The following is a 15,184-nucleotide window of genomic DNA, read 5'->3' on the forward strand; positions in this document are numbered from 1 at the left end:
TGCCATCTGTCAGAAATGGTGTACGGTCTCCCGCTTGGGCAGGGTGTTGGACTAGATAACCTACAAGGTCCCTTCCAACTCCGATTATCTGTTATCTGCTTCTGTAATAGCCCGGGGTAATGCTGCTACTTGAGCTCTTTCTCTGGACCTTTCTGGTAGTATGTGCTGCTGCAACTCTACGGCCAGCATTATGGCCTGGAATAGTTCGTCCCAATCTCCCCGCATATTGTGGTTTTCTGGAGAATGCATCTGCTAGGAAATTTTTCCCACTTGTAACGCAACACAAAATTGAAATGCCAGAAATATAGTGCCCATCTGACTTGTTTTCTTCCATTAAGTGGGGAAGCGGTTTGACCAGAACAGAGAGTAGAAGCTGATCTCGGGTTACTTTGGGTGGGACCGTCTCAGCCCAACCTACCTTATAGGGTCGTTGTTGCTGCAGGGAACTAAGAGCAAGGGTGCTTCTTTGAGCCTCTGCATGATATGGAGATCAAATAAATAAAAGAGTTTAGCTATCACAGGTTTATAGATGTCTGCTGTACCATTTGCTGGTCCTCCCACGGTTGAAAGATCCAAGACATGGTGCTTTCTGGAGAATCTCTCTCAGGAGTCGGTCTTTGCTAATTAATTTCAAAGTTCCAACAGCGCAGGGGGAAAAAAGTGACTTAACACCTGGTCTTCTCATCTGCAACCTTTGCAGCATCCCCATGGTCATGCGATCAAAATTTGGGCACTTGGCAATTGACTCATATTTATGACGGTTGCAGTATCCAGGGGTGACATGACAACTGTTGTGACCTTCTGACAAGCAAAGTCAATGGGACAGCCAGGTTCACTTAACAATGACGTTGCTAACTTAACAACTGCAGGGATTCACTTAACAACTGTGGCCAGGAAGGTTGTAAAATGGGGCAGAACTCCCTTAACAACTGTCTTGCTTAGCAGCTGAAATTTTGGGCTCAGTTGGGGTCGTAAGATGAGGATTACCTGTATGTTAAGCAGAGGAAATTCCCTGGTGACTTTCTCAGCCAACCTACCTCGCAGGGATGTTGTCATGGGGCAAATTGGGGAGTGGGGGATATATCCCTCTTTGGGGGTCCTGTCATGTTGGAGTCTGAATCCAAGGAGAAAGATGAACAGCTGATAGGGAGTGGGAGTGTGTCTCCGTTGGCTGTGGAGGAAACTGGGGAAGGGCAAAGTCTGGCTGGGCAGAGCAGGGGGAGATATAACAAGGGAGAGGGAGTTCAGAGGAAGACCCAGACCCACCCCCTCTTCATCCTAGGGCACACAGGGAGGAACGGAACAGAGCAACGTGGGTTGCGTGGCTTACAGGGGAGGAAAGGGACCTGATTCCCTTCATCAGCCATAGCTGGGAAGGGAGTTTAAAAGAGAGGCAACTGAGCGCAGTGTCTTCTGGGAACAAACTTGAGTTTATCTTGTGTTGACTTTGGTTATCTGTGGTCCCGGCATCCTCCCAACCATGTTGAATTACGGCCGTTCCTTCACATCTGGAATTCCTTCTCTTGCCCTGCCGTACTAATTACCTCATCTTGCCTTGTTTGGACTTTTAAGTTACAGTTTTTGTTGACATTTTGGACTTGATTCTCTGCAGCCAAAGGCTGTTCCTGGGAGAGTTTTTCTCCAGCCAGAAGGTAACCAGGACATTGGTGGCAAAGTTGGAGCTAATAAAGAGACTCCTACTGATTATCTGACTGGGTTGCCTTTGTGCCACGCCCCGGGTCATCATAGGTCCTGGTGGAATGCCAAGATATATACATCTCAAATAAGATGTACTAAGATCTCATAAACAACTTAAAAACAGAATTTTTACTGCTTTTCATAAGTATAAAAAAACTTGCATCTGGGGTGTCTAACTGTGGCAACTTAAAGACTTAGGATTCATTTCCCAGAATTCCCCATGGTTGCCTGGGGAATTCTGGGAGTAGAAGTCCGCAGGTCTTAAAGTTGCTACAATTGGTCTTGCAACCAACCTCTTGCAAGTAGGCTGTTCTTCCTATTTTGCCTGCCAGATTTTCCCATACAAATCAATTGTGTCTGCTTATTTTGACTAGCTTGCACTTACTCCTCCCAAATGGATTAAGATCATCCATCAATATTTGACAATGACCTCTGTGAATGTATGAACCCAGACTGTAAGACTCACAATAAGGCTGTCGTGACAATCGATTATATCCAAGGCAGGCAAAGACTTGCTAGTGGCAGGTAGCAAGAGCCCACTGATAAATTACGGTGGTAATTTATAAGCCAGAGTCGCTTCACTATTGGAAGGTTCCTGTGTGCCTGGAGCAAAAAACAAGGGACATCCACTGATTCAGGGAGAAGGAAAAAAAACATGTGAAAGGGTCATGCCAAAGGTGCTTTTTTCAAGAGGCAACTGGACTTTTTGGTTTTTTCTTTGAAGACCTTTCGCTTCTCATCCAAGGAGCTTCTTCAGCTCTGGCTGGATGGTGGGGAATGAGCCAATCAAAGCTGAAGAAGCTTCTTGGATGAGAAGCGAAAGGTCTTCAAAGAAAAACCAGAAAGCCCAGTCGCCTCTTGAAAAAAACACCTTTAGGACAACCATGCCCTGGAGAAGACTGAGCACAGACGTGTGAAAGGGTCACTTTTTCAAAGCCTGAGAAAGCCTCTGACCCCCTCCTACCCAGGGCAGAAAGTCCGCAAAGGCTACATTCACAAAGCCCCCCTTCCGTATTAACCTGACTGCTGGGTCTGCAGAATGCAACGGTCTGGGTTGGCCCATCCCACCGCGGCCCGGATTTAGACTTAGACTAACTTTATTGTCACTTTGAATGTACACTAATTGTCATCCATTAAAATGAACATTTGTTGCATATAGCTCTCGAAGGGTTGCCACCTCCAATATACACTACATAGATATGACAAAATCGATATATATAAAAGCGAAATACGACTCGCGCACCGTCACGAAATCTCCAGAACCGTAAAGCCTACAAACTTGAAATTTGGCACGTATGTTCCTCTTGGCTTCTAGGTGTTCACTAAGAAAGGATTTTTCGAAATGACCATCGGAACATTAATATTTCCTATATTATTATTATTAACCCGCACTCTGATGCTAAGGAGTTCTACTCCCCCTCCCCACCTGAAAAGAAATCTCTTCCAAATGCAAAACACAAGCAGAGGAGTTTCAGTTTCAGTTTTAGTTTCACAGCACCAAGCAGCTTTAGTACAGAACAGTTGAGCTAAGCCACACCCAGGCTCCTTGCTGTCTCCTTGCTCACACAACCAATACTGTTTCAGTTTCCAAACAGCCGTTAACTCTCTCACACACTGACAGGACTGCTGGCCAGATGAATATCGATGGATGCTGGTAGGCAGAGGCAGAAAGTTCCCCCTTTATCTTCCTTCCCCAAAACTAAGCCCGATCACGTAGTTTCATAGCGAAGCACGGATATCAAGGCAAGTAACCAAATAAATACAAAATGATGCATCCACCCACATACATTCCATGACACAGAGAAAGCCGGCCTGCGGCTGGAGGAGCGTGGCGGGGTGCAGCTAGGTGCAAAAGAGTTGGGGATTCCATTGGGAGATTCGCGCACCTAGCGCGGCTCTAGCTCAGCGCTGCTTCGGGCTAATTGCTGGCCGGCAGGAGGCGCCGCGAAGCCAGCGCACAGGCTGCATGCAGCAAAGCGTCCCGCCGGCTGGCTGCGCTGGGAAAAAGGCAGCAAGCGGGGCAGGCGAGGCGACGGGAGCCGTTGGCTGGGCTGGGCTGCGTGCGAGCTGCGGAGCCGGCCCGGGCTTGCGTTTCCCGCGCCCCTCGCCCGGGGCCAAAAAGCAGGAGGGCGATGCCAACTGGCAAGGCTCCCCAGGGCGGCGGCGGCGGCGGCGGCAGGAGGGAGGAAAGATTTCACAGCAGCTGTTTTTAGTGCCTGCTGCTCCTAATTCAGCCGCCGCAGGGACGAACTTTTGGCTATTTCGGCCACGGCAGGGAGTCACAAGGCGCCCGGCCCTCCTTTCTAAGTTTAAGCCTCTCTCCGCTAACTCCTTCTTTTCCTCCTTCGCTTCTTCCGAAAGTCGACCCCGCCCTGGGAGCTAAATATAACCGCCTTCCCCTTCCTCTCTCCCTGCCTCTGGCTGGACCCTGCCCGGCGGCCGGTGCCCGAGTCGCCTTTCGGAGCCCGCCGGGGCCAAAAAGTGTGTGGGGGGGGAGGTCGAGGTTCCCAATTGAGGGAAGGGGGGTTCCTCTGAAACAGGGACCCCACCCCGCTTTCCTCGAGACCCCCGCCTCTTCTTTGCTCTGTAAGTGCCTTTTAATGATATTCTCCTTTTCTTCGCCCCTGCTCTTTTTATTGGGGGGGGGGGTAGGGGGGTTTAAGGGTCTCTTGAATCTCATGGAGCAATTTGGGGGGGTTTCCTTCCCCTTTCTTTGGGCGGTTCTGGATGAAAGCCCTTCTTTTGGGGGTAGGGGGAAGCTGCGAAAGGGACTTAAAACAGGGGAAGGGGCATGGATGCCCTTCGAGGCTTGTTGGCTTCTGGGTTGGGGCGGACAGTGAAATCCAATTGACTTTCTGTGTAAAGGATATTTGGAATGACAGCCACTCCGATGGTCCATCTAATCTCCCGGCAACACAGTTTGTCCAAAAAGCAAAAGTTTAAAAAGCGGGATAGGATTAAAGGAAGTGGTTCTTACTGGATAAAAAGAGTTTTTGTGTTTCCTTTCTAAAGTCCTTTTATCCCTCCTGCAGTGGGTGCTGACAAAGTGGGCTTTTGTCACTCACTCACCCCTTGGACCACTTAAGACACTAGGTTAGGGAAAAGAAAAAAAAATTAAGGGAGCCCCTTTTTAAATCCGAACGGGTGTGTGCCCGAGCCAAAGCTGTTTTTACTCTTTGCGTGGCAAAGTGAATTGAGTTTAAAAAAAGAAAGCGCCTGAAACTTCATATGTGCCACATCTGCCAGGAGAACGTATTTGTTTTTATCTGTTTTTTAGAGCTAATAAAAATCTAACACTGCTGTATAAGGAAGGTTTGTTTTCTTCTGATTTTTATCGCAGATTGGACAGGAGGTTTTTTACCGTATGCACAGTGTGCATGTATACACACACACACTTGCATAACTTGCCTATGGTCACCCAGCAAGTAACGTGGGCATATATAGACATTAGAATAACAAAATTGTTCTGTTCTGTTCCGTTCCGTTCTGTTCCGTTCCATATTCTATTCTGTTCTGTTCTGTTCTGCTCTGCTCTGCTCTGCTCTGCTCTGCTCTGCTCTACACTATATTCTATTCTATTCTATTCTATTCTACTCTACTCTACTCTACTCTACTCTATATTCTATTCTATTCTATTTCTATTCTATTCTACACTATATTCTATTCTATTCTACTCTACTCTACTCTACAGTATATTCTATTCTATTCTATTTCTATTCTATTCTATTCTATTCTATTTCTATTCTATTCTATTCTATTCTATTCTATTCTACACTATATTCTATTCTACTCTATTCTACTCTATTCTATTCTATTCTATTCTATTCTATTCTATTCTATTCTATTCTATTCTATTCTATTCTGCCAGTCTGTTCGAGAATAAGCATGCCTGCACTTCCAGGATTTGCATTTCAGGATGCCTGCCTCAGTTTCTCCCATCTTACACTGGCAGGACTTTGCTAGAATCCCAGCTATAGCAACCCCCTCTCATGCTCCACAGATGTGCTGGATGACAACCAGAATTCTCGAAAAGGAGATTAACGCATCTGGAAGTCGAGCTCATTTTATTATGAGAATAGGTTTTATGGTTTGTATGGTACGAATTCGGTTGGTCAGCCAGGAGGAGTTGTATGAAAGAAAGTGTTAAGATTGTTGAACTACGAAATACAGGGAGTCTTGACTTACAATGAGTAGAGTAGAATAAGAGGAGAGTAGAATAGAGTAGAATAGAATAAGAGAATAGAATAGAGTAGAGTAGAGTAGAGTAGAGTAGAATAGAATAGAATAGAATAGAATAGAATAGAATAGAATAGAATAGAATAGAATAGAATAGAATAGAATAAGAGTAGAATAGAATAGAATAGAATAGAATAAGAGTAGAATAGAATAAGAGTAGAGTAGAATAAGAATAGAGTGGAATAGAATAGAGTGGAATAGAACAGAGTAGAACAGAAGAAACAATATAGAATAGAGTAGAATTACGGAACAGAACAGAACAGAATAGAAATCAGGGCTGGAAGGGGCCTATTCTAATAATTTTTCTGAACTTTGGTAACTTGAAGGTCCACCAGATTCTGCTGGCTGGAGAATTCTGGGAGTTGAAGTCCGCCCATCTTAAAGTTGATTTAGAAGAAAGCGATGCAGTTTGGAATCTTCACTTGTGAAACACACGTACACACACAGAGAGAGAATAGGGTGGCAGGATCCGCTGGTTGGATTCCCAGCCAGCCTGTCAATGAGGAGAGGGCACTTCAAAGAGGCAGCAGGACGCTGGCCCCCGGTCAACACAACCTGCCGCCATGTGCCCAAGGACCTGCCTGGCCGCAAACTTCCCCCCACCCCAGATAATTATAGAGAGAGAATAATAATGCTGCATTATTTATAAAGCGGACTATTTATACCGCGGGCCCAGAAGATGTGGCACCAGACCTCGGTGGCGGTGGATTGGCCTTCAGAGGATGACACCCCCACCCCACACACATACAGGCCGCCCCCACCCTCTCCGGGCTCAAGGGCAGGATGGGGTCACACAAGGTCCGTAAAAGGGGACTCGAAAAAGGATTTTCCCTTGCAATGAATGGCTGCACGAAAATTAAACAAAAAAAAAATTTCAAAGGAAACCAGAGGTCAAGATTTGCAGGGGGAGGATGAAGTGGGAGAGGGATGGATTGTGTGGAGTGGGGTCTTCCATTGCTGGTCCTTGTATAGCCTCTCTCCCACCCACCCCGTCCCTAAATACACGGATTCCCCCCACCCTCTTTTCATTCCATTCTCCCCAAGTTGTCACTTTTCATGCCTGGGGAGATAGTTGACATATTTTGGCTTGCTTACCCCCCCACCCCTACCAACAGATTGGTCGCCAGGGGTCAGCGGCAGGGGGCAGGACCCAGCATTCCCACATTCTCTTTAAACAGGTGCCAGAGCACAAACACCAGTTAACCCTTCGGACGCTGGTCCCGGCCTCCCACCCTTTCCCTTCTCTTTTGTTTCTAGAGATCGTAAGAGGAATTTGAACCGGGAACTTCTCGGGCTTTTCCCATCCATGTTTTCCTTTCCAGAGACCCAAAGAGACACCCCCTCCCACAAAAAAAAGGGTTTCAAAATAAAACAAGTCAGGTGAACAACCCTTCAGTTAGCGAGTGCTCAAGAGTTACAATGGTACAGGGAGTCCTCGACTTAACGACAGTTCGTTTAGTGACCAAAGTTACAACGGCAGTGGGGAAAAAATGGACGTAGAGCCAGAGGTGGGCTTCAAAAATTTTAGCGATGGGTCCTCTGCCCGATTGCTGGGTGGGCGTGGCCATGGGGAGTGTGGCCTAGTCGGCCTCCTGAGCCAGGGCAAGGGTGGTGTTTTTGCCCTCCCCGGGCTCCGGAGGCTCTCTGGAAGCCGGAAATGGGCCCGTTTCCAGCCTTCCCAAACTTCCGGGAGGGCCGTTTTTCACCTTCCCCAAGCCTCCGTGCACGCCCTGCACTTACCTGCATCCAAAATGGGCCGTGTGGGGTCTCCTGGGAGGAGCAGGGTGGGGTGGGTGGGGACAGCCAGGAGTGGGATTTGGGGGTTCTCCAAACTGTGCGGAATCTTAGCTAGAAGATCTCCCAAACTCCTGCGACCCCCCCCCCCAGCAGCCCCCCCCCCTATGGAGAGCTGTTTTTTACACTTAGGACGGTTGTAGCAACCCCACAGATGTGTTATCAAAATTCTGAAATTTTTTTGCAACTGCCTCGTATTTATGATGGTCGCGGAGTCCCCGGCGGTCACGCAGCTCCCTTTGGGACCTTCTGACGAGCAAAGTCAGAAACTGGGAAGCCAGTTTCACTTCCCACGGCCATCTTACCAACTTAACAAATGCAGGGATTCGCTTAACGACCGTGGCAAGAAAGGTTGTGAAACGGGGCTAAATTTAATTAAGAACTGTCCCGATTAAATTTGGGCCTCAGTTGAAAGGACACTTCGATTCCTACCCTGGAAGAATTGGCTGCAGAAGTTGATGGAGTTGGCAGCAGGGGTGAGATTCTACCGGTTTGGACCGGTTTGGGTGAACCGGTAGTTCCGGTGATCATTTGGCTCCGCCCTCCTGCCCCTGCCCTTTTCCTGTGCTTTATTTCCTTGTTTTTGAGCACAGCTGATACGCCCGCGCATCAGCTGTTTTACTCACCGGGGCAGCAGAAGGTAAATATTATAGCTAAAAATGGTCTTTTCTAAATGCTAGGCATGCGTGCAAAATGTGCATTTGGCGCGAAGCGCGTGCTCACCAAACTGGTTATTACACCGGTTGAATCGCACCACTGGTTGGCAGAAATGGCAAAACTGACCACTTTGATTTTTAAAAAAAAGAACATAAGTACTTTTGTTTCCACATGGAAACTGCTTCTGAACTTCGTGCTTGATGTGGAAAAGGATGAAACTCTGACTTTGGGTTTTACAGATTAGACTGATCGATCTTTACAGAAATGACTGGTTCATACCATTATGGAAAAGCAAAAAGCTGCGATTTGATGCTAATGCCTTATTCTATTGCAACGGAGAGAGTCGGAAGTCAATGCTTCTTTTTCTTTTTCCTCCCCTTTATCTTTCCTCACTTCTCTTCCCCCTTTCCCCTCCCCCACTCTCACTGCTCCTGTATTTACTTTTGTATGTTGTATTTTATAATATAATTCAATTTAAAAAATGTTTACGAGAAATTTGGGGCTTAGTTGGGGTCGTAAAAAAGGGATGCAGTGGCTCAGTGGCTAAGACGCTGAGCTTGTCGATCAGAAAGGTCGGCAGTTCGGCAGTTCGAATCCCTAGCGCCGTGTCACGGAGTGAGCTCCCGTTCCTTGTCCCAGCTTCTGCCAACCTAGCAGTTTCAAAAGCATGTAAAAATGCAAGTAGAAAAATAGGGACCCCTTTGGTGGGAAGGGAACAGCGTTCTGTGCGCCTTTGGCATTTAGTCATGCTGGCCACGTGACCACGGAGACGTCTTTAGACGTCTTTGTAACGGATGAGCACCGCCCCCTAGAGCCGGAAATGACTAGCACGTATGTGCAAGGGGAACCTTTACCTTTACCTTACTGTGGTCATAAATTGAGGACTAATAGGCTAAAAGAGACCCAGTCTTCCGCTCTCCTCTTTTTAGGGAAGAAAAGATCTTTTGAAGCAGGAAAGAGGCAGGGTAGAATTCGGGATGGTACCAAGTACCCACGAACCCCGTTGGAAGCCGGGGCTTCATAAACCTCGTCCCGCTTTCCCTGGGAAAGAAGGAGGTAGTTCCCAGCCCCGCCTCATCCCAAAGATGTGTCTCTATCTTTGTGGGCTGGGAAGAAGAGAGGGCTGAGTGCAGTCACAGATCAGTTGTTTATTTCTAGAGGTTGATGTACTAGACTGGAGCTGCGCTGCGAGACTTGCCAGCTTTCCTTGCCCAGCTGTCGGGTTGCTTGAAATCCCCCTCCTTTCTCCAACCTGATGCCCTCCAGTTGTGTCCTGGCCTAAAATTCCTGCCATTCCGAAGTCAGCAGGATTGCAGAAGGCTGCAAATCACAATCCATCTGGAGGATAAGTCTGTGAGATAATATATCAGGGGTGAGGGTGAGATAATATATCATTCATATGTATGTATATATATACATATGTATGTATGTATATAATTTGTTTTATGAGGTTCTCGCGGGTATTTGTATGTGGATCTTTGGTTATTCGGGTTTTCTCCTGCGTGAGATTGGAAGTATCTAGGCAACGTTTCGATGAAGTCTCATTCATCATCTTCAGGCTTCTGTCTTCAGCTCTGTGCTTCTCAGAGTTCACATCACTCTGAGAAGCACAGAGCTGAAGACACAAGCCTGAAGATGATGAATGAGACTTCATTGAAACGTTGCCTAGATACTTCCAATCTTATGCGGGAGAAAACCCGAATAACCAAAGATCCATATATATATATATATATATATATATATACATACATACATACATATACATACATACATACATACATACATACATATATACATTGTGATGATGCGTGAATGGTATTTTGTGTGTGTGTATGTGTGTGTGTGTATATACTAGGTCTTATATTAATTTTTGCTCCAAAAGATGCATTAGGTCTTATTTTCCAGTTAGGTCTTATTTTCAGGGAAATACTGGTCTAAATGCACCCGTTTGGGTGACAATCTTAACTGGGGCTTATTTTCAGGGTAGGGCTTATATTACAAGCATCCTGAAAAATCATGCTAGGGCTTGTTTTCCATTTGGGTCTTATCTTCAGGGAAACAGGGTACATACTGGTGGCTAAGTACCAGAGTTTTGATCCTGGGACCATGGGGAAGCGGTGATGGTCTTGGTGAGGATCGTAAATCACTATTTCAGTCCTGTTATAACTTCGAGAATACTCGCTAAATGGCTGTAAGTTGAGGAATACCTGTACTTTTGTAGTGGCCTATGGAGATTCTCCATCATCCAGGTTATGGTTGTCCAAAGGTGCTTTTTTCTGGGGGCAACCGGACTTTCTGGTTTCTCTTTGAAGATGTTTCACTTCTCATCCAAGAAGCTTCTTCAGCTCTGACAGGACTTCCCCACCATCCTGTCAGAACTGAAGAAGTTTCTTGGATGAGAAGTGAAACATCTTCAAAGAGAAACCAGAAAGTCCAGTTGCCTCCAGAAAAAAGCACCTTTGGGACTACCCCTGTGGGTCGTTTTCTTGTTTCTCTTTGAAGATGTTTTGCCTCTTGTCCAAGAAGCTTCTTCAGCTCTGACTTGGATGAGAGGCAAAACATCTTCAAAGAGGAACCAGAAAGTGCAGTTGCTTCCTGGAAAAAAAAAAAGCACTATTGGGAGAACTGTGGCCTGGATGACTTGAGAATCTCCATAGACATTTAGCCGTGCACTTTGGGATGAACCCTGTTCGAATGGTTGCGAGAGTATGAACAGATTTCCAGAAAGAGTGCAAATTACAGGAGCCATTTTCGCTTCAGTCCGAGATGCAGGAAGCATAGACTCATCCCCGACAGCCTGCACCTGTCTTCAACAGTGAAGGAACACACGGCAGAAAAATATCCTGCAGTCAAAAAGGCTCCACACACATTGGCCCTACTCAGGTGACCCTGCGGACACAGATAAACCTGCAAGAGGCCTCAATGATCCCTAAAAGGATGCAAATTACCAGCTCTCTGCAAGGAATATAAATCCTTCCATTCCCCACCATCCCGTCAGAACTGAAGAAGCTTCTTGAAGGAGAAGCGAAAAGTCTTTAAAGAAAAATTGAGAAAGTCCAGTTGCCTCCTGAAAAAGCACCTTTCGTCGTGACTCTCAAGCTATTTCAGGAGTTTTATGAGTGGTCATTCAAGTGGGCATCTCAAGGAGGCAGATGACAGCATATTAAGATATAATATCTGTAAAAAATGCCAATACATAATACTTCATATAATAACTGCGGCCAGAAATCGCCTTTGCCCAGAACTGGAAACAAGACAATACTGCTTCCGACATAATAATAAAAAAGGTTTTAGAATGTGCAGAGATGGATAGGTTATCGATGGAATTAAAAGACAGAGAAGAAACGGAGTACTACGAGATCTGGAATTTATGATACTATTGGTTGGAAGGTAGACACAAAACTGATAGATGAAGGGTATGTAGGAGCTATGGTAAGATGAGATAAATACTATTTGTAATTTTGTAAATATTTGGTTTATGCTGAATACAGCAACAACTATGTAATATATAGTAGCAACCTACATAATTAGAAAGTAGGTCAATCAGTGGTGTGTTTGAAATATTTTTACCCACCGGTGTGTTGGGCGTGGCTTGGTGTGTGCGCACACACGCTTTGGCAACACGCGTGTGCCAAACGCACACTTTGCACAGGCGCAGAGGCGTTTTGAGTCACCACCTGCAATCTTGCACTCGCCCTGACGCTTCAGCAATTGCTGTGCAAAGCAGCTGCGCTACAAAAGCAGGACATCAAGGTGATATGGGAACCCAGGCGGGCAGGTGGGCCCAACAGCAGAGTGTCGGAGAGAACGGGTTCGGTCTTCGCTGCTCATCGCCGCTACCAGCTCTGCAGAACTGGGCCGAACCTGTAGAATACCACCACTGATGTCAATGTGAATGAACACCGATACTGGAAAGCCGTAAGGAGTGGGAATGTGTTTTTATGATGAAAATATGACTAATAAAATTTATTATTCTTTTAAAAAAAAGAGAAAGTCCACTTGCCTCCTGAAAAAGCACCTCTTGCCGTGACTCTCAAGCTATTTCAGGCGTTTTATGAGTGGTCATTCATTCAACTGGGCATTGCAAGGAGATGACAGCTTCAAACCTTAAACATAAATTGTGTTTCTCACCCAACCACCACCACCCTTTTTTTTTTTTTTTTTTTGCTTACTGCGTAACATTGGATTGTTGGCTTTTTTTTGGCACAGCTGGAGCCCCCCTGGCTGTGGAATGCATTGTGGATGTCGATTGCCACAGGCGAAACGGGATGGAGCCATGGCAGACTGGAGAGCAGGTTAGTGGCGCCTCCGATACGTCCCTGCCCTTTAGACCTGCTTGTTAGGCCTCGCTTCCTCTCGCCCAAGGAGCCCTTCTACAGGTGTGTGTGTGTGTGTGCCTGCAGATGCGCGTGTCTTTCTGGGCATGCATGCTCCCGGCTGCCTCAGGTGTTACTAACGCGGTAATTAATAAAGTTAGGAATAATTTAGGCTCGCTCCCTAGCCACTAAGGCCGCCCACGCTTCCACGCGTAGTTACAGGGCTTCTAATTTTAGTGCTCGCTGTTTCGAAGACTTCGGTCTCCAGGGATGGACCAGGCCCTTCGTTTGACCTGGAAGGGATGCTGAAGAAATAAAGGATCGTGAGCAGAATAAGGAGACGGTCCTCCCAAAATCCACGGCTTCAGAGGATCCATTCCTGTTTGGCTCTTCTGCTCCTCGCTTCCAAAGTACATTGAATCCTTGACTTAGGATCACAACGGAGCCCAAAATTTACGTTGCTCGGGGAGACATTTGTTAAATGACCTTTTTTTGTTGTTGTTGTTGCCACTGTTGGTCAGTGAATCCCTGCGATTGTTAAGTTAGTGACATGGTTATTAAGTGAACCTGGCTCCCTCCCCGACACCTGCCTGTCTGAAAGTCACAAAAGGGGATTGTGTGACTCCATCACAAATACGAGCCGGTTGCCAAGCGCCTGAATTTTTATCATGTGACCCAGTGGTGGGATTCAAAATGTTTTTTACTACCGGTTCTGTGGGCATGGCTTGGTGGGCATGGTGTGGCTTGTTGGGCGTGGCTTGGTGGGCGTGGCAAGGGAAGGATACTGCAAAATCCCCATTCCCTCCCCACCCCACTAACCTGCTTTCCAGCTCCGTTCTCCTGTGCAGGGCAACCAAAGAAGACCCAGCCGATCAGCTGGGACTCAACGGGAGGCAGAGAATAGATGGGGTTGACAAGGCCAGTCAGAGGTGGTATTGGACGGTTCTCCGAACTACTCAAAATTTCCCCTACCGGTTCTCCAGAACTGGTCAGAACCTGCTGAATCCCACCTCAGATGTGACCGTGGGGGGGGGATGCTCAACAGTTGTATGCGTGGAAAAACAGCCGTAATTCCTTTTTCTCAGTGCTGTTGTAACTTGGACTGGTCACTAAATGAATCAGTGGTAAGTCGAGGACTACGCTGGCTGGGGAATTCTGGGAGTTGAAGTCCACCCAGTTTAAAGTCACCAAGGCTGAGAAACACTGCATTAGAAGACACGGCTCCCTCTAATTAAGAAGGGAACAATACTTCCCCGAATGTTGAATTGTTGCATCAGTCAGTTACATGCAAACACACACACACCCACACACACCCCTACATATGCAGATAGGCACACTCACGAACAAGGCAGCTTCGGTACGGCACAAAAGTCACTTGTGTCTAAATGAGGCAATCGAAAACAAACATCTTTGTAATTACCCCCTTGAGACTGGGGTGCAGCCCCAAGGCCTGGAGAAGAGAGAAAGGTCCCCATGGAGATAGGCAGTGCGGGACAACGATGAGCGCACACACATACCGCGTATACAGCCCGAGCCTCTTGTTGCATTTCGATCTAGGGGAACTGAGTTCATATCTCCTATTGATCAATCCGCCACTAGTGCAGAGGCACCTTCAATCCAAAGATCCTTAAACATGGTAGCCCGGCTTACGGTGATCGAAAAAGTGTTCCCATGCGTTTCCTGAACCGTTGCTTGGCATCTTCGTTAGCGTGACAGGCTAAGCGAAGTATTTCACGGCTTGTCAGGACTTGATCCCTGATCAGCTGCTATGCTAACCTGCTTTACGGTATAAAACCCAATAAGCTACAATTCGTAAGCCACCAAGACGTCTTAACGCTGGCTGGTAAAGCAAGCCTCAAGCCAGGATGATCAAGTCCTTCCATAGAGGACCTGTATACTGCACGAGTCAAAAAGAGGGCTGTGAAAATATTTACAGACCCCTCACATCCTGGACATAAATGGTTTCAACTCCTACCCTCAAAACGACGCTATAGAGCCCTGCACACCAGAACTAGACACAAGGAGTTTTTCCCCGAACGCCATCACTCTGCTAAATAAATAATTCCCTTGACATTGTCCAACTATTTACTAAATCTGCATTACTATTACTATTAATCCTCCCATCCTTCCTTTCACCCATCTCCTCCCACTTGACTGTATGACTGTAATTTTGTTGCTTGTATCCTTACGATTTATATTGTCTCCTAGTATGATTTGATTGCTTATTGTACCCTATGACTATATACTATATACCCTATGGCTATATAACCCTATGAATATTATTAAGTGTTGTACCTTATGATTCTTGACGAATATATCTTTTCTTTTATGTACACTGAGAGCATATGCACCAAAGACAAATTCCTTGTGTGTCCAATTCACACTTGGCCAATAAAGAATTCTATTCTATTCTATAAACAAACCTTTCCTCATGCAGCATTTTAGCAGCAGCGAACAGTTTGTGTACAAGACATGGAAGGAGT

At 46.4% G+C, this 15,184-nt stretch overlaps 1 long non-coding RNA gene across 1 annotated transcript; it reads left to right on the plus strand.

The window, feature by feature from the left end:
* Positions 1–3,725: 3,725 nt before the first annotated feature.
* LOC148129960 (uncharacterized) lies at positions 3,726–15,119 on the plus strand. The gene is made up of 3 exons (XR_015750529.1): positions 3,726–4,284; positions 12,595–12,680; positions 12,939–15,119. It is a non-coding gene; the product is annotated as an uncharacterized LOC148129960 (long non-coding RNA).
* Positions 15,120–15,184: the final 65 nt, after the last annotated feature.

The sequence above is a fragment of the Notechis scutatus genome, chromosome 8 (assembly GCF_049901735.1).
Source record: "Notechis scutatus isolate UNSWTSFEM ecotype Mainland chromosome 8, rNotScu1.2, whole genome shotgun sequence".
Lineage (NCBI taxonomy): Eukaryota > Metazoa > Chordata > Lepidosauria > Squamata > Elapidae > Notechis > Notechis scutatus.